The sequence below is a fragment of the Rhinoderma darwinii genome, chromosome 1 (genome assembly GCF_050947455.1).
Source record: "Rhinoderma darwinii isolate aRhiDar2 chromosome 1, aRhiDar2.hap1, whole genome shotgun sequence".
In the NCBI taxonomy this organism is placed as follows: Eukaryota; Metazoa; Chordata; class Amphibia; order Anura; family Rhinodermatidae; genus Rhinoderma; species Rhinoderma darwinii.
Window position 1 is genome coordinate 637,817,133 of NC_134687.1, and position 8,413 is coordinate 637,825,545.

Here is an 8,413-nt window from a genome sequence, read left to right on the forward strand (position 1 = left end):
CACGTCTTCTGATATCCCATAATAACAGCCTGGACATGCAGGGAGTTGTAGTTCTCTCCTCTTATACCTCCTCTATGTCACGTCTTCTGATATCCCATAATAACAGCCTGGACATGCTGGGAGTTGTAGTTCTCTCCTCTTATACCTCCTCCATGTCACGTCTTCTGATATCCCATAATAACAGCCTGGACATGCTGGGAGTTGTAGTTCTCTCCTCTTATACCTCCTCCATGTCACGTCTTCTGATATCCCATAATAACAGCCTGGACATGCTGGGAGTTGTAGTTCTCTCCTCTTATACCTCCTCCCTGTAATGTCCTCTGATATCCCATAATAACAGTCTGGACATGCTGGGAGTTGTAGTTCTCTCCTCTTATACCTCTTCCATGTCACGTCTTCTGATATCCCATAATAACAGCCTGGACATGCTGGGAGTTGTAGTTCTCTCCTCTTATACCTCCTCTATGTCACGTCTTCTGATATCCCATAATAACAGCCTGGACATTCTGGGAGTTGTAGTTCTCTCCTCTTATACCTCCTCCATGTTACATCTTCAAATATCCCATAATAACAGCCTGGACATGCTGGGAGTTGTAGTTCTCTCCTCTTATACCTCCTCCATGTCACGTCTTCTGATATCCCATAATAACAGCCTGGACATGCTGGGAGTTGTAGTTCTCTCCTCTTATACCTCCTCCATGTCACGTCTTCTGATATCCCATAATAACAGCCTGGACATGCTGGGAGTTGTAGTTCTCTCCTCTTATACCTCCTCCCTGTAATGTCCTCTGATATCCCATAATAACAGTCTGGACATGCTGGGAGTTGTAGTTCTCTCCTCTTATACCTCTTCCATGTCACGTCTTCTGATATCACATAATAACAGCCTGGACATGCTGGGAGTTGTAGTTCTCTCCTCATACCTCCTCCATGTCACGTCTTCTGATATCCCATAATAACAGTCTGGACATGCTGGGAGTTGTAGTTCTCTCTTATACCTCCTCCATGTCACGTCTTCTGATATCCCATAATAACAGCCTGGACATGGTGGCGCTGAAGCTTTGGGGGATTATAAGGCATCAGCATGGGATTTTTTGTTTTAAGTCCGGAAACCTCCTCGGAGCGACATCCCAGAAAAATAAAAGCCAATTATTAACTCCTTAAAGTTGAAGCCATTTTTTTATTTTGTATTTTTCCCTCCCCGCCTTCTATTAATCATAACTTTTTTGTTTTTCCGTCAATAGAGCGGCGTGAGGGCTTGTTTTTGCGGATGAGTTGTAGTTTCTATTCTCACCATATAAAGTACTGGGAAACTGAAGAAAAATTCTCTGTGGGGTGGAACTGGAAAAAACTGTGATTCCTCCATTTTCCCTTGGGTTTCGTTTTTATGTCTTTGACCGTATGGTAAAAACGACAAATGAACTTTATTCTGCTGGTCAATATGAAATGGCGATACATTTATATAGGTTTTTTTAATGTTTTACTCCTTTTACAAAGAAAAAACTATTTATTAGAAAAAAACAAAGTTTTTTTTACACATTCTGAAAGCCATAACTTTTTTATTTTTTCGTTGATTGAGTGTGGGGGCTTCTTTTTTGTTGCACGAGTTGTCGTTTTTATTAATACATATGATCTCTTGATCTCTTTTACCACTAAGTTGACCAAAAAACAGCGATACTGGCGGTTTATATTTTTTCTGTTTACGGCGTTTACCGTACGCATTTAATAATGGTATATTGTAATATTTCTGACTATTATGGATGCACCGATACCAATTTTGTTTATTTTTACATTACTTCAGAGGAAAAATGGTAAAAGGGGGGGGGTTTGAACTTTTAATTTTTTTCATTACTAACAACTTTATTTACATTTTTTTACACTTTTTATTAGTTCCACTAGGGGACTTGAACCAACAATTGTTAGATCACTGTATTGCAGTATATTGTCATTCTTTCCAGCTTCCACAGGCAGGGCTTAACAGAGGTAGAGTGAAGGCAGACCTGGAAGCCTTCATTAGGCCCCTGGGCTGCCATGGTAACCATAAAATGCCTCTGATGCTGCGGTCACGATTGACCGCAGCATTTGAGGGGCTAAACGGCCAGGAACAGCGCGATCGCTGTTCCTGGCCATTAGTGCCGGGTGTCAGCTGTAAAACACAGCTGACAACCACAGTATATGGAGCCGGCTCAGTGCATGAGCCCGCTTTATACTTCTCCCCATCCACCATGACGTGTACTTACGTCATGGTGCGTGAAGGGGTTATGGTGAGCACCCATACAAATCATTAACCATTTATATAACACAGAACACGATTCCCACCAACAAAATAGATGGCATTTGTTTTAATATTGGAGACTTTATTGATATTTGGCTATGGCACCCTCGACACCAAAATACATTACAAGGTCACATGATACCTGAACATTCCATGACATCACAAGACCACATGATACCTGAACATTCGATGACATCGCAAGACCACATACCTGAAAATTCAATGACATCACAAGACCACATGATACCACAACATTCCATGACATCACAAGACCACATGATACCTGAACATTCCATGACCTAATTTAGCGTCCATGGCCGCGGGCTGCCAAATTTACTCACCCCCTGACGGCCGCAGCTATGGATCTGAGAGAGCTGGCTCGCATCTCCTTCCTAGAAGACGCCAGCGCTCACTTCCGCTCCAGTCCACTGTGTTCCATAGGGTGCGCGCGCGCACGCTCGTGCTCGGTCTTAAAGGGCCAGCGCGAACACATTTGGAAATCATCATCAACTACACATGATTTCCTGGACTATAAGAAGGGCCCTGCCCTTCTGATCCTTGCCTGAGTGTTGTTAGGGTATCCCATGTCAGTCTTGCAAATGGTCCCTTAGTGTTATCCCGTTCCAGTTTTTACCCATGCCCTGTTATCCTGCATCCTATATCCTGTGCTGTGTTCTTGTTCCTGAGTCTATTAGTGTTGGAGTTGTGTCTTACTGCACCTGCTGTCGTTTGCCACGTCCAGTGTCTTCTGCCACGTCCAGTGTCGTCTGCCACATCCAGTGTCGTCTGCCACGTCCAGTGTCTTCTGCCATGTCCAGTGTCGTCTGTCACGTCTAGTATTATCCGCCACGTCTGGCGCAACCTGCTGCACCCACCTCCATCCGTACTGAAGCCTCGGCCACTGTTTGGACTAGTTCAGGTACCCGTGTGTTACGGCCTGCTATAGACTCTTGTATAGACTGTGACTAGGCCAGGTGCCTCTCCGCTACAGCGGACGGCCTAGTGGGTCCACATACCCTGTGATCGTGACACATCACAAGACCACATGATACCTAAATATTCCATGACATCACAAGACCATGTGATACCTGAACATTCAATGACATCACAAGACCACATGACACCTGAACATTCCATGACATCACAAGACCACATGATACCTGAACATTCCATGACATCACAAGACCACATGATACTTGAACATTCCATGACATTACAAGACCACATGATACCTGAACATTCCATGACATGACCCTCCGGCGGCCGCAGCCATGGATCTGTGAGCGCTGGCTCGCATCTCCTTCCCAGGAGATGTCAGCGCTCACTTCCGCTCTGGTCTGCTGTGTCCCGCAGAGTGCGCTCGCACGCTCGTACCCGGCCTTAAAGGGCCATTGCGCGCACATGGGAATCATCATCAATTAGCCCATAATTCCCCTGGACTATAAGAAGGGCCCTGCCCCTTTGCTCATTGCCTGAGTGTTGTTAGTTTATGCCATGTCAGTCTTGCAAATGGCCCCTTAGTGTTATCTTCTTCCTGTTGTTTCCCGTTCCCTGCTACCTGTATCCTGTGCTGTGTCCTTGTTCCCTAGCCTGTTATTGTTGGAGTCGTGTCCTACTGCACCTGCTATCATCTGCCACGTCCAGTGTCATCTGCCACGTCCAGTGTTATCCGTCACATCTGGTGCAACCTGCTGCACCTGCTGTAATCCGCCACATCTGGTGTAACCTGCTGCACCCACCTCCATCCGTGCTAAAGCCTCGGCCACTGTCCGGACTATTCAGGTACCCTAGAGCAGGACTTTGTATTGATTGGGTGCTCTGTTTGGCCAGCTGCCTCCCCGCTACGGCGGTGCGGCTTAGTGGGTCCACATACCCACAGACCGTGACAGTACGCTCAGGCCAGTACGCTCAGGCCATGGACCCCGCTGGTCAACCTGAGACCTTGACGACACAAGCCATGCTGGCAGAGATGCAAGACCTTCAGTCACTCCTCCTGTCGTTGAACGCCATTGCACATCGGCCGGTTGGTCAAGCCACAGTCGCCACTGCACCTATTCCTGCTGTACCTCCTGCTACACCTCGTGTCTGTACCAGTGCCAATCCCCTATGCTTCCTGCCGTTACCTCCTTGCTATGATGGAGACACGAGGTTGAGGGGATTTCTGAATCAGTGTCAGATCCACTTCAGACTACATGCCGGGGCCTTCTCTGATGACGCTACTATCGCCTTCATAATCTCTCTCCTTACTGGCAAAGCCCTGGCATGGGCAAATCCTCTGTGGGAACCTCAGGGAGCAGAGAATCGTGTCTTGCAGTGCTTTTTATGGACTTCCTGTTCGATATTTGAGGAACCTGGGAGAGTTTTTTCTGCTGCTGCATCCTTGCTGACCTTACACCAGGGAGACCCTCCGTGGGCGAGTATGGCATTCAATTTCATACCCTGGCGGCCGAACTAACCTGGAACAACGAGGAATTGGTGGCCACAATCTGTCATTGACTGTCTTCTGGGATAAAAGACGAGCTGGCCACTCGCGATCTGCCACCTACCCTGGACGATTTCATGCTACTAGCCACCCGGGTTGACAGGAGGATCCGGGAGCGTTCCCAAGAGGTTCTCCGGGAGAGAGGATTTCCTAGGCTGGATTCTACTTTCCAGCAATCTCTACTGTCCTCTTCAGTTGTCCCACCAGAGGAGCCTATGCAGATGGAGCGGGCCAAATGGTCTACCCAGGAGAGACAACGCAGACGCTCACCAGGACTTTGTATTGTGGCCTCGGACGCCATGTTGTGCGTTTGTGTCCCCACAGGCCAGAGAGACCCAAGTGCCGAGGATTGGTTGGAGAAAGAACCCTAGGTGGAACGGTACCAAATAAAAGATTAAATTCTAAGCTGACCATTCCTGTGATCATAGTGTGTAGTGAGAAGACGCACCAAGTCTATCCGGGTCTGCGGAAAACTTCATCCAAAAGGATCTAGAGGATCATCTCCACTTGCCCACAGTTCCTCTGGAGACATCTTTGGCCGTTGCCTCAGTGAGGCCTGATTCACACGAACGTGTTAAACATCCGTGAGACGGCCGTTGAAACAGCGACCGTCCCACGGACCTATGTAATTCAATGTGGCCGTTCAAACAGCCGTTGTTTCAACGGACCGTGTGAAGGGTCCGTGCGAAAATAGGACATGTCCTATCTTTTCACGCATCCCTCCATAGGCTCTCGAATATGGTGGATGCATGACATCATTTCCCGCAGCACTGAGCACGGATGCACCTCGGACATGAAAAACTGCAGTTTTTCACGTCCAAGATGCGCAGCGCTCGTGTGAATCAGGTGTCAATGGACTGCCTCTGCCCGATCTGATTGTATCTGAGACCAAGCTGCTGAAGCTCCAAGTTAGTGCCCTTCATTCAGAACTGATTTTGTTTCTTGTTTTGCCTAAAGCCGGCATTCCTGTTCTGCTGGGTCTGCCTTGGCTTTAACTACATGCCCCAGTCCTGGACTGGAATTCTGGAGAGGTTCTCCAATGGGGCTCCAAGTGCCTCGGTCGCTGTCTGTTGCAGATCCATCCTGTCCAGCCTTCCCTGCCTCAGTCATTGGCAGGATTACCCCCTCATTTCGCTCAGTTTGCGGATGTCTTCAGCAAGAGGGAGGCTGAGACACTGCCCCCACATCGGACTTAGGACTGCCCCATTGAACTGGTTCCAAATGCCTCTCTTCCCCGTGGATGGGTATATCTCTCTCCTTGCCAGGGGCTCAATCCCTGTCGGCCTATATCAATGAGAATTTGGAGAGAGGTTTCGTACGAAAGTCTTCCTCCCCATCCAGGGCCGGGTTCTTCTCCGTTAAAAAGAATGGTGGATCTCTTTGACCCTGCATTGACTATCGTGGTCTCAACCAGATCGTGGTCAAGAACAAATACCCGTTGCAACTTATATCCGAACTGTTTTACTGTATACGAGGTGCCAGGGTTTTTTCAAAATTAGACTTGCGTGGGGCTTATAATTTGATCTGAATCCATCAAGGTAACGAGTGGAAGACGGAATTCAACACCCGAGATGGGCACTACGAATACCTGGTGATGCCCTTCGGACTCTGTAACGCTCCTGCGGTCTTCCAGGAATCCGTCAATGATATCTTCCGAGATCTCCTCTATGTATGTGTTGTAGTCTATCTTGATAATATTTTTATTTTCTGTTCAGATCCGACGACTCATCGGAGTCATATCCTTCAGGTTATACTGCGATTAAGGGAGAATCGTCTATATGCCAAGCTGGAGAAGTGCGTCTTTGAAAAGAATTCTCTGCCCTTCCTGGGCTACATCATCTCGGATCAGGGTCTCAAGATGGATCCTGAGAAAGTAAAGTCTGTTCTGGAATGGCCACGTCCTCAAGGCCTGAGGTCCATACAGCGTTTTTTGGGATTCGCCAACTTCTACCGGCAGTTTATCCCAAACTTCTCATCACTGACGGCTCCCATCTCTACCCTTACCAAGAAGGGTGTGAATGCCAAGGTGTGGACTCCAGAGGCAGAATCTGCATTTAATAGCCTCAAGAAAGCCTTCACTTCAGCCTCAATCCTCCATCATCCTGATGTGTCTCGGTAGTTCTCATTGGAGGTGGACGCTTCTTCTGTTGGTGCAGGTGCACTTCTGTTCCAGAGGAGTTCCAAAGGAAAGGCAGTAGTAAGTGGTTATTACTCGAGACTTTTTTCCTCTGCAGAGCACAACTACTCTATTGTGGATCGAGAGATACCGGCCATCAAATTGGCTCTGGAGGAGTGGAGACATCTGCTAGAGGGCGCAGCTCACCCCATCCTGATCTACACCGACCACAAGAACCTCACCTATCTCTAGTCGGCCCAACGACTAAACCCCCGTCAAGCCAGGTGGTAACTGTTCTTGACCCGTTTCGAATTTGTGCTCCACTACCGTGCCGCTGACAAGAATGTGAGGGCCGATGCCCTGTACAGGTCATTTGAGATGGATGACAAGGTGGAGTCCCTTCAAAGTGTCATAGACCCGTCCTGCATTGTCACTGCCAATCCTTTGCAGGTTAGAGGCATCCCTCCAGAGATGACTTTTGTTCGGTTGGCAGACAGGAAAATAATTCTCCGCTGGAGACACAGCTCTAAACTGGCTGCGCACGCTGGTGTTCGTAAAACCCGAGACCTGAGTACTCGTCATTTCTGGTGGCCCATGCTACCCAAAGATGTTGTGGCCTTTGTCTCTACTCACTCCAAGTCCGTCGGTCTGCTCAAACCTCTGCCTGTACCCAATGCACCCTGGCAGCACATTGCAATGGACTATGTCACAGACCTTTCTCCATCAGCAGGATGCAACACTGACCTTCCTCCCTCAGCAGGATGCAACACTGTCTTGGTGGTAGTGGTGGATCGGTTCTCGAAGATGGCACATTTTATCCCACTGACCGGCCTACCTTCTGCTCCCCGACTGGCGAGTCTCTTCATTCAGCACATCTTCCGCTTGCATGGCTTGCCCCTTCACATCGTGTCTGATCGTGGGGTTCAATATACCTCAAAATTCTGGAAAGCCCTCTCTAAACTCCTGGATATGAGATTGGACTTTTTCTCAGCCTATCACCCCCAGTCCAATGGACAAGAAGAGAGGATTAACCAGATCATTGAAAATTATCTCCTCCACTTCATCCGCATGATAACTGGGTACAGCTTCTTCCATGGGCCGAATTCTCGTATAACAACCACACAAGTGAGTCCATCACTTCCACACCATTCTAAATTGTATACAGTCAACATCCTAGAGTCCCTCTTCTTGTGTCGGCTACATCTCAGGTACCCGCTGCTGACTCTGTATTTGGGGACTTTCTGCAAATCTGGCAACAGACCCGGTCCTCTATTTTGCTGTCAGTCGATCGCATGAAGTGAAAAACGGATATAAAGAGAAGAGAGCCTCCTCAGTATCTTCCAGGTACCAAAGTCTGGCTGTCCTCACGGAATATTCGTTTAAAGGTGCCTTCATACAAGTTTGCTCCTAGGTTCCTCTGACCTTTTGAGATACCACAAAAGATAAACCCTGTCTCCTATAAGCTTCGGCTGCTTCATACCCTCAGAATCCCCAACTCCTTCCATGTATCCCTCCTGAAACCAGTGGTCCTGAACCACTA